The sequence below is a fragment of the Hetaerina americana genome, unplaced genomic scaffold, assembly GCF_022747635.1.
Source record: "Hetaerina americana unplaced genomic scaffold, ioHetAmer1.1.p SCAF_9, whole genome shotgun sequence".
Taxonomy (NCBI): Eukaryota; Metazoa; Arthropoda; class Insecta; order Odonata; family Calopterygidae; genus Hetaerina; species Hetaerina americana.
In genome coordinates, this window is record NW_027287538.1 from 21,716,550 (window position 1) to 21,725,985 (window position 9,436).

Genomic DNA, 9,436 nt, shown 5'->3' on the forward strand with positions numbered 1-9,436 from the left:
TATGAGGAGGGCAATGTAAACAGTTGCTGCGTGGTTGCGGCGTGGATAAAAGGTCCTGGTGAAATGTGTTTCCTTAAGCTTAATGCCAGTTCCTAAACTATTTCTGACCAAGTTCGTAGAATGAGTACCTATTCTTTTATCTGGTAGACATAAGCCAATTGTTCACCGCGCAATTTACTGATTACCCATGCCGGCAGTTGATAAAAAAAGTTATTTTTACTGTTTTTTGGAAAGAATTTCTGTGTCCCATTTTGAAGAGCATCCAGCCCCTTAAAATTTATGACGTCAAGGAATAAAATACAGCAATTTCTATTCAATGCGCTGATTAATTTAAAATCATAATTTACAGCAAATACGACCATAGTGTTCATTTGTCCAAGTAATGTATATGGCTTTTCTTAGTTGTCTGCTGAGTTGCTTTCAAGCAATAATAGGTCAAATCTTTATTCGCAATGGTATAATACGGAATTAGAAAACATAAGTAAATAATCGGTGAATATGTAGGTGTGTTAGTATACACACACACACACACACATATATATATATATATACACACACATACGTGTATGAAGTTGACGGTATCTTCTCTGGGCACCCTCAGCTTCACCCGAACTGTGATTTTTCAGGTACCTTATCTTCGTGGGAAACCATAGATGTCACTGGGAAAAGATCTGGCACCCATACAATCTGACATTCAAGATTACAATATGCCCCTTTCCAAGTCTGAATACTTACTTCCTTCCTCCATTCCATCCAACATCCCAATCTTATTCCTACCCACATCTTATTTGTCTAACAGTCTCCCCTCTATTACCTTTTTAAACATCCCATTGTCAATCAATGTGCTTGGCATCCATCTTTTCTGTCTCTTTAGGATTTCTCCCACCAATCCCCTCTCCTATCCTACCATACCCAATACCACCTCATTTTTTTCCTTTCTGTCCACTACACCTTCTCCATTCTCCTCCACATCCACATTTGGAAAGCCTCCAATCTATGCCTATCATTCAGCTTCTGTTACCGTGCTGTACATAACTATGCTCCATATCAAAGTTTTAATGAGCCTGCTCTTTTAATGTCCTTACTCCAAGTCCCCATCATCAACTCCCTCCCCCTTGTGTAAGCTTTTTTGCATTATGCCATTCTTCTCATTATGCCCCTACTACTTTTGACTATTTTGGTCAAAAACACTTCCAAGATAGGTGAACTTTTCCACCTGCTCTATTTTATGAACTCCTATAGCCTGTTCTTTTAACATCCTTGTTCACTTAAGTCCCCATCATCAACTCCCTCCCCCTTGTGAAAGCTTCTTTGCATTATGCCTTTCTTCTCCTTATGTCCCTACTACTTTGACCGTGTTGGTCAAAAACACTTCCAAGACAGGTGAACTTTTCCACCTGCTCTATTTTATGAACTCCTATTTTAATATTTAACTTTGCCTTTGTCTTGCTTGAAAACCGCATAACCTCGTTTTGTTTACATTTATTTTCTACCATACCTATTGTACCAACTTTTCAATGCTTGCAACCCTTTGGCTGACTGAGACAAACTAAAACTTAATCATCAGCAAACCTTACTGATTTTATGAAGTCCCCCTGATTTAGACTCCTATCTCCAGGTGATAATGGTCTTAATCATTTGCCTAATGCTACCCATCCTGCTTTCCATACAGGACTCACTTCTGGGCAGTTTAGAGATGTTCAGGTTGCAGATAGGTCTCCTGTCTCTCCAATCTACGCCTCTATTTCCTGAATTACATTCATTATAAGTTCAGTACAAGAGGGTGGAATGTTTTAAGGATAGCTACTCATAACTTAACAATCTTTCCTTAGAAACCTTGTTATGATGGTGTCAAATTCCAGAAAGTATTACCTGGAAAACTAAAAGAAGTAGAAAATTTGTCATTTAAATCTTAACTACATCAGTTCCTGTGTGAACATCAACTCTATACTGTGGATTAATTCTTGTCTCTCTCTGTTAATAAATAATTTTATCTTATTTACGCTATTACTGTTCTCTGTTTTCTTTTTTATTTGTGACTATCATTGGTATTCAAACTCCAATTACATTTTAATTTCTGTCTTTCTGGTATATTTGCAAGCAATGTGATGCATTCCATGTATTTCTGTTAGGAACCAATATGCATCATTCAGTTAATTCTACCCCATTCACTCTATCAAATGCATTTTCAAAATCTGTGAAACAGATAAATACATCCAAATTCTACTCTCTATTTCTCAGTTGACTGACTTAATTTTACTCTCTTTGCCCTTGTATGAGGGAAAAATATGTAGATATATAGTGCGTATCATCTGAATAGTAATGCACGAAAAACAAAATCTGGTGCAATAGTAGTAATATACTACCCAACTATAGATTATGATTGGTTTCAAAAATAGTGTTTTAATTTTTGTATAGTGCCGGGTTTGAGAAAACTTCTCCTTTCACAAATAATTTGTCCAGGTATTGAAAATACTCTTTCACTGGGAACTGATGTTGCTATCCCAGAAGGTGTTTTTTGGCCAGATTAGCCAGTCTAGGGTATACCATACTCGAATAGGGTCGCTCCATACTAGAATATTTTCATTCCTTGACTTGAGTGGTTCTTCTGTGGACTATTGCTGTTCCGTCAGAGCTAAGGGCATAGGTGTAGCTTTTTAAGGATGTTACTCTCGTGCCAAATCAAATCATCATATACTGGGTAAGAACCATCAGCCCCTTCCGTCACAGTTTATTTGCCCTATCTTGATTGAGCAGTGATTCTTCACTCTATTAAAATGGGGTATTTGTTTACTGTATTCAAAGAGTCAGCCTCTGGGAATAGGTTACTTTTAAATCAAAGATCTAGAAAGGATGGGATTACATTCAACTTAGTGGAATTGACATGACAATGACCCTGGTAAGGCCAATTTTAGAGTATGCATCTCTAGTATGGGACCCTCATGAAGAAGGACAAATCAAAAAACTGGAAAAGGTACAATGAAAGGCTGCCCGATATGTACTGGGGAAGCATTGGAGGATGGAGAGTGTGTCTGGCATGCTAGAAACGCTGGGCTGGGAACCTCTACAAACTAGAAGGAAAGTAAGCAGACTTTGTGGAATGTTCCACATTCTGAAGGGGGAGAAAGCTTGTGCAGATCTAAGGAAAGAGGTGGGGAACCCAAATTTTATAGGGAGAAATGACCACAAATTTAAGGTAAAATGCCGGGCACAAAGAACATAAAATAAAAAAAATGTTCTTTTATAAAAAAAACAATTGTTGATTGGAATGCCTCACCTGCAAAATTATTCAAGCCCTTTCCTAACCGAGTGTATACTTTTAAGAAAAGATGTAAGGAATATATGTAATGATTTGATTGATGTGTGGTGTATTGTATTATATGTAATAGCTTAATTTTTTAAAATTTCTTTTAAGTGTATGAGAGAAAGTAGATAAGGGGATCTTCAAATCATTTAGATTTGTGGATGATCAATTGTTAGTTAACCAATCAGCTTTACGATAAATCAGATCAAAAGCTTTACAATCATTCATAGCAGAATCTGTGCGATAGCTTTTGAATGAAAATTTAACCCAAGAAAGCTAATGTAATTATATTCTCAAGAAATATGAAGGCTAAGAAAAAACATAATAGCTGGAGGGCAGAAAGTAGAACAGGAAGAATGGTTTATCTATTTAGGAAGCATTTTGGAGAAGGTGTTGCATCTGCGTGTTCTGCCATATGATTCACCGACCAAGTAATGGCGTGGGGCCGAGTCACTGCTTGTGACTCAATGTGGACATAGACCCACAGTGATAACTGGTGACTTGCCGTGGACTACGGACCAGTGGTTGATGCCGAACTCCCCCCCCTTTCTGCCTGAAGAAGGATGGTGATAACGATGATGGTAACTGATGTGATCCCGAAGAAGCCAGTCTGGGACTCGAGATCCAAGAGGAAGGTTGGGCTGGGCCCCTCTGGTTGGAAGCACCAAGCTGTGTCATGGGGATATAGTATACATTGCTGTAACCTCTGTTTCTGCCTAGATTACATTAAATTTGGGTTACATCAGGACCGCCATTGTACTTTTCTTTAGTTCTTTCTTTTCCCCCATTTCTATCATCAAACTCCTCTCCATGTCATAACCCACCAAACTAAAAGCCCCGGTTTACCCTCGAGGTAGCCACTCGACTCGTGGGGTACTTTCTTTTGTAAAACCCAAAGCCGTACACTTAAGGGCACTTATAGGTAGAATAAAGAAGGGGGTGGGAAAGTTATTGTTTGGCGGGAAGCCCGATGCCAGTGACCCGTCACTCAAACAAATGAAACTTCCCCTGTCCGTTACCATCCCCCCCCTCCCCTACTTAACTGTTACTTACATATTTTGGCTCCGACTAATCATTCTTCTCTGAAGAGGCCTGCTTAGCAGGCGAAACACCTGGTGTCAGGTTTTTCGGCACTTTTCCCCACCAGCACTGTACTTTTGTGTCTTCCGAGTTTGAGTGACGGGTCACTGGCGCCGGGTTTCCAACCCCGTAAACCCTGTGTGTGTGTGTGTTTGTGACTTGCGAAGGTCAATTTGTTTGCAAATACCTGAGCGAGGGAGTAAGTGTTATATAATTTTTTATTTTATACTTCATTGGTCTGAATGACGGGTCACTGGCGCCGGGTTTCCAACCCCGTAAACCCTGTGTGTGTGTGTGTTTGTGACTTGCGAAGGTCAATTTGTTTGCAAATACCTGAGCGAGGGAGTAAGTGTTATATAATTTTTTATTTTATTTTTTCATTTGTTTGAGTGACGGGTCACTGGCGTCGGGCTTCCCGCCCCGTAAACCCTGCGTGTGTGTGTGGTTGCGACTTGTGAAGGTCAATTTGTTGTGCAAATACCTGATCAAGGGAGTAATTCTTAAAACTATTTATTTTATTTTTTCATTTGTTTGAGTGACGGGTCACTGGCGTCGGGCTTCCCGCCCCGTAAACCCTGAGTGTGTGTGTGGTTGCGACTTGTGAAGGTCAATTTGGTGTGCAAATACCTGATCAAGGGAGTAATTGGTAGAACTATTTATTTTAATTTTCATTTGTTTGAGTGACGGGTCACTGGCATCGGGCTTCCCGCCAAACAATAACTTTCCCACCCCCTTCTTTATTCTACCTATAAGTGCCCTTAAGTGTACGGCTTTGGGTTTTACATTCTTTCCATGCACTCGGCCGTAGTACGTTCTTTATCTATTTATTACTTTCTTTTGTCGCCAATATTCCCTCGAAGACGTGGGGATATGACAAAGGGTGTGCTGTTTAGTATGGACATTAAAATAAGAATTGTGTTAGGTAAAGATGTATCTACGGAGGTGTTGGAGTTAATGACAGGCATCTTTGTAAATATCTTAAGAAAAAAACCATCAAAACTTTATCATGGAGTGTTGTTTTGTTTGGCTTGGAAATTAGGTTAGATAGATAGATAGTTTTATTCTCCATAGAACAATACATAATTGTATGGGCTTCGTCAAAAATTCAATTACATCAATTGTATACAGGTTCTTAGGAATAATAATGTACATGACATATATGAGTATTAAGGATTTAAAAAAGTTGAATTTCCTACATTGGCTCTTTCTGTGTACTCTTGGACGCTATAAAAAACATTATTTAAAAAGAAATGTTTTAACATTTTTTTGAATTTATTTTCTTGGGGGAGTATTCGTTTTAACTCTTCAGGAAGCCGATTAAACAGTAGTCTTCCTGAAACTTCTGGGGTTTTTTTTAGTACTGCTACTCTGCAATGGCCATTATGAAGGTTTTCCTTGCCCCTGGTGTCGTACTTGTGAACGTCCCTATTTCTGATCAGTGAAGGTGTTTTCGTGCAGGCATACAATATCACATTATACATATATATACTGGGAATGGTCATGATTTTGTGACATTTGAAATACTCCCTGCAGGATTTTCTTGCATTTAGTTTAAATATAACCCTTAACGCACGTTTTTGAAGTGTGAGTATTCTATTGATGTTTCCATGTGCTGAACTCCCCCAGCAGACAATGCCATATCGAGCTATGGACTCAAATATACCATGATATACTGGGATTAATACTTCTGTATTACAATAGTTGGCAAGATTTTTTAAAAGGAATAGGGCTGAACATAATTTTTTACTACATTTTTCCATTTGAAACCTCCAGCTTAACTTGTTGTCTATTTCTAAACCCAATAAAGTGGTATGTTCTAACTCAGAGATCAATTGGTTTTCTATTTCTACAGAAATATTTGACTGAAGGTCTCTATTACTAAATACCAAGTAAACTGTTTTTCTTGCATTTAGTTGTAAATTATTTACATGCAGCCATTGAGCGACTGAATTCGCCATAGCATACATGTCTATTTCTAATTGAGATGATTTAGTATGACCTGCTATTAGACTTATGTCATCTGCATAGAGCACCACGTTATTATTCTCTGGAGAGATTATAGCTTTTTCAATGTCGTTCACATACACCAGGAAAAGTAAAGGCCCTAATACAGAACCTTGTGGAACACCATATTTAATAGTTTTCATTTTTGATTTGTAGGTAGCACCATTTTTTCCAACAATTTCTACATACTGTTTCCTATTTTCCGAAAGAGATGTAAGCCAATGATGAGCTACTCCCCTGATACCATAATGTTCTAGTTTAGTTAAAAGAATGCTAGATTTTACAGAATCAAAGGCTTTTGATAGATCCATGTTAACCCCTATAACATGCTTTTTATCACTTAAAGCTTGGGCAATTTTAGTGACATAATCACTGCATGCAGTTTCTACACTTTTATTTTTTGCCATGCTGTGACTGAGAAAGAACTTTATTTTTTATGAGGAATTTTAATAGTCTTTCTTCCATCAATTTTTCAAGTATTTTTAAATACATGAAATTAGTGAGATTGGCCTGTAATTATTCAGTTGGTCTTTGGCTCCCTTTTTGTGTAGTGGAATAACTTTGGTTATTTTTAATTCTTCAGGAAATTGCCCAGTTAGAAACGATTCATTGGCTATATTGGTAATAGGTAAAGTGAAGGATTCTTGACAAAGTTTTATTAGATAATTTGATATGCCATCATGCCCACTGGATTTTTTGTTTTTTAGTTTCTTGATTACATTTCTGACTTCATTTTCTGTGGTGGGATTTAAGTAAATTGATTCACTAATGTACATTAATTTTTCTATGCTATCATTTAGAATGTTTTTCTGCGCTGTTGTTTCGCCAATGATATCTACGAAGAAATTATTGAATTCATTTGCCACATTTTGAGGATCTCTAATTTCTTTTCCATCAATTGTTATTGAGAAGCATTTATTTTTCGCGGGCTCTGATATTTTACTGGAATTTTCATTATTTACTACAGACCACAACGCTTTTGTTTGATTGGTAGAATTCGAAATAATTTGTTGGACATGGTCATTTTTTGCTTTCCTAAGCAGCATCCTGTACTCGGACTTCATTTTATTTCTTAAGGGTACCAGACTGGCATCCACTTTATTGGCCTTAGTTAAGTAGTTAAGCCTATTTCTAGCAGTCAGAACCTCATTTGTTATCCAGTTATATCCTTTATTTGCAGATTTATTTTTTATGGCTAGCTTTTTCAATGGGAAACAAATATCCCAGTAGTACTCAATAATTGATTGAAATTCTTTGAACTTGTTTGTAACTAGAGTTGCATTTAGTACTGCTGCCCAGTCAACACTCTTCAACTCCCATTTAAATAGATTCATATTTTCCTGTGAGTATATACGTGTGTACACTGTATCTGTGTTTCTGTCACTTCTATCTGTTAGAGTGTGTGCGTTAAATTCAATAATTTGTGCATGATGGTCTGAGATAGTAGTTTCCAAAACTAGAGATTTGAAGTTATGCTCTGGTAGATTTGTAGCTATGTTGTCAATAACAGTTTCTGAGTGAGATGACTCTCTGGTTGGGGTAAAAATAGTTAGCTGAACACTGTAGCAGAGAAGTATTTCTTTTAGCTTTTGAGTAGAGCTGTTATCTTTTGAGACATCTATATTCAGGTCCCCAGCAATGATAATTTTATTGTTTTTCTTGACAACTTTCTCAAGTATTTTATCCATTTTTTTGAGGAATTCATCGACTGGTGAACTTGGAGATCTGTACAGACCAATAAAAAAATAAGTTTCATTTGTCTTAGACCATTTGCACAAGGTTATTTCAAATCCCTTTTCTTCGCCGATTCTATTTTTTAAGTTTTTATATGCTCTGGTTACTGATTCAAGACAAGTTTTGGCGAAAAATGCAACACCGCCACCTTTGTTTCTTTCCCTACAGAAATGATCGACAAGAAAATAATCCCTAAGCTTTAGACTTTTCATTTCATTATCTTTTAGGCCGTGCTCCGTTATACAAAGAAAATCCGGCCTCTCTTCCTGCAATAGGATCTCAATTTCCAGCTTTTTATTTGCTATATATTGAATGTTTTGATGTAGAAGCTTTACAGAGCAATTTTTTGTGCAATCAACTATATTTTTTGTATTTTGATTGGGGGTACTGATTATATTGACACGGGCTACCTCCGTTTTCCGTTTCCCTTGTATGCACAAATATTTGCTACATTTTCAATTGCCTTACATAACAGATATGCCCCTTTGCGATTTAAATGCAAGCCATCGTGAGCTAAGCAGTGATCATTTATACGTTTGTTTACGTCACAGAATACAACCTTAAGAGCACCACCAGCCCATCTAAGATTATCATTTACGTTTTGGATATAACTAAGGTCGAAATCTCGTCGACGTAAAATACTATTTACCACAATAACTGATTTGGAGAAATGTTTCTTTGTGCACCTAGTGAGCTCGTACATTTCTCCCATTACTTCATCAGGCGATCTTGAGTTTCGAAGATTGTTTGTTCCCACATGAAGAAAAATCGTATCTATCTCGTTGGTTTTCACATTTTGAGCGATTTCTTCCACCTTTCGACTCATTTGCTCAGCTTTGATTCCACAGAACACTTTTTTTTCCACTCCTGTGATATGGACATGTTTCACAATGGAATCACCTATTAGAATAACTTTTCCGGATGGAAAAACACTTGGGGACGTAGAGCTTGCTTCAGCGCGGATCAAAGGGGTAACAGAGGCCTTTTTTTTTACATTTTCACTTTCATTCAGAATAACTTTTCGTTGAGTCGTTGAGTGAAGTAGGTTAATGTGGATTTAAGATGTGGCTGTTGAAAAAAATGTAATGTTGGGATCAGAATAAAGTTTTAGGTCTGGTCAGGGCAGAGAGTCAGCTGGTGGCAAAAATTCAGATAAGGCAAGTGATACTGAGTAGCAATGAAGTGCTGACATTGGTTATACAGGGGAGAATGACAGGAAGGTGGTGGGAAGAATAGAAAATACACTTTGGATGGCATCAAGGGAGGTGGAAAGTATGCAGAGCTAATAAATTAGTAATTGTAATATTTAGTATG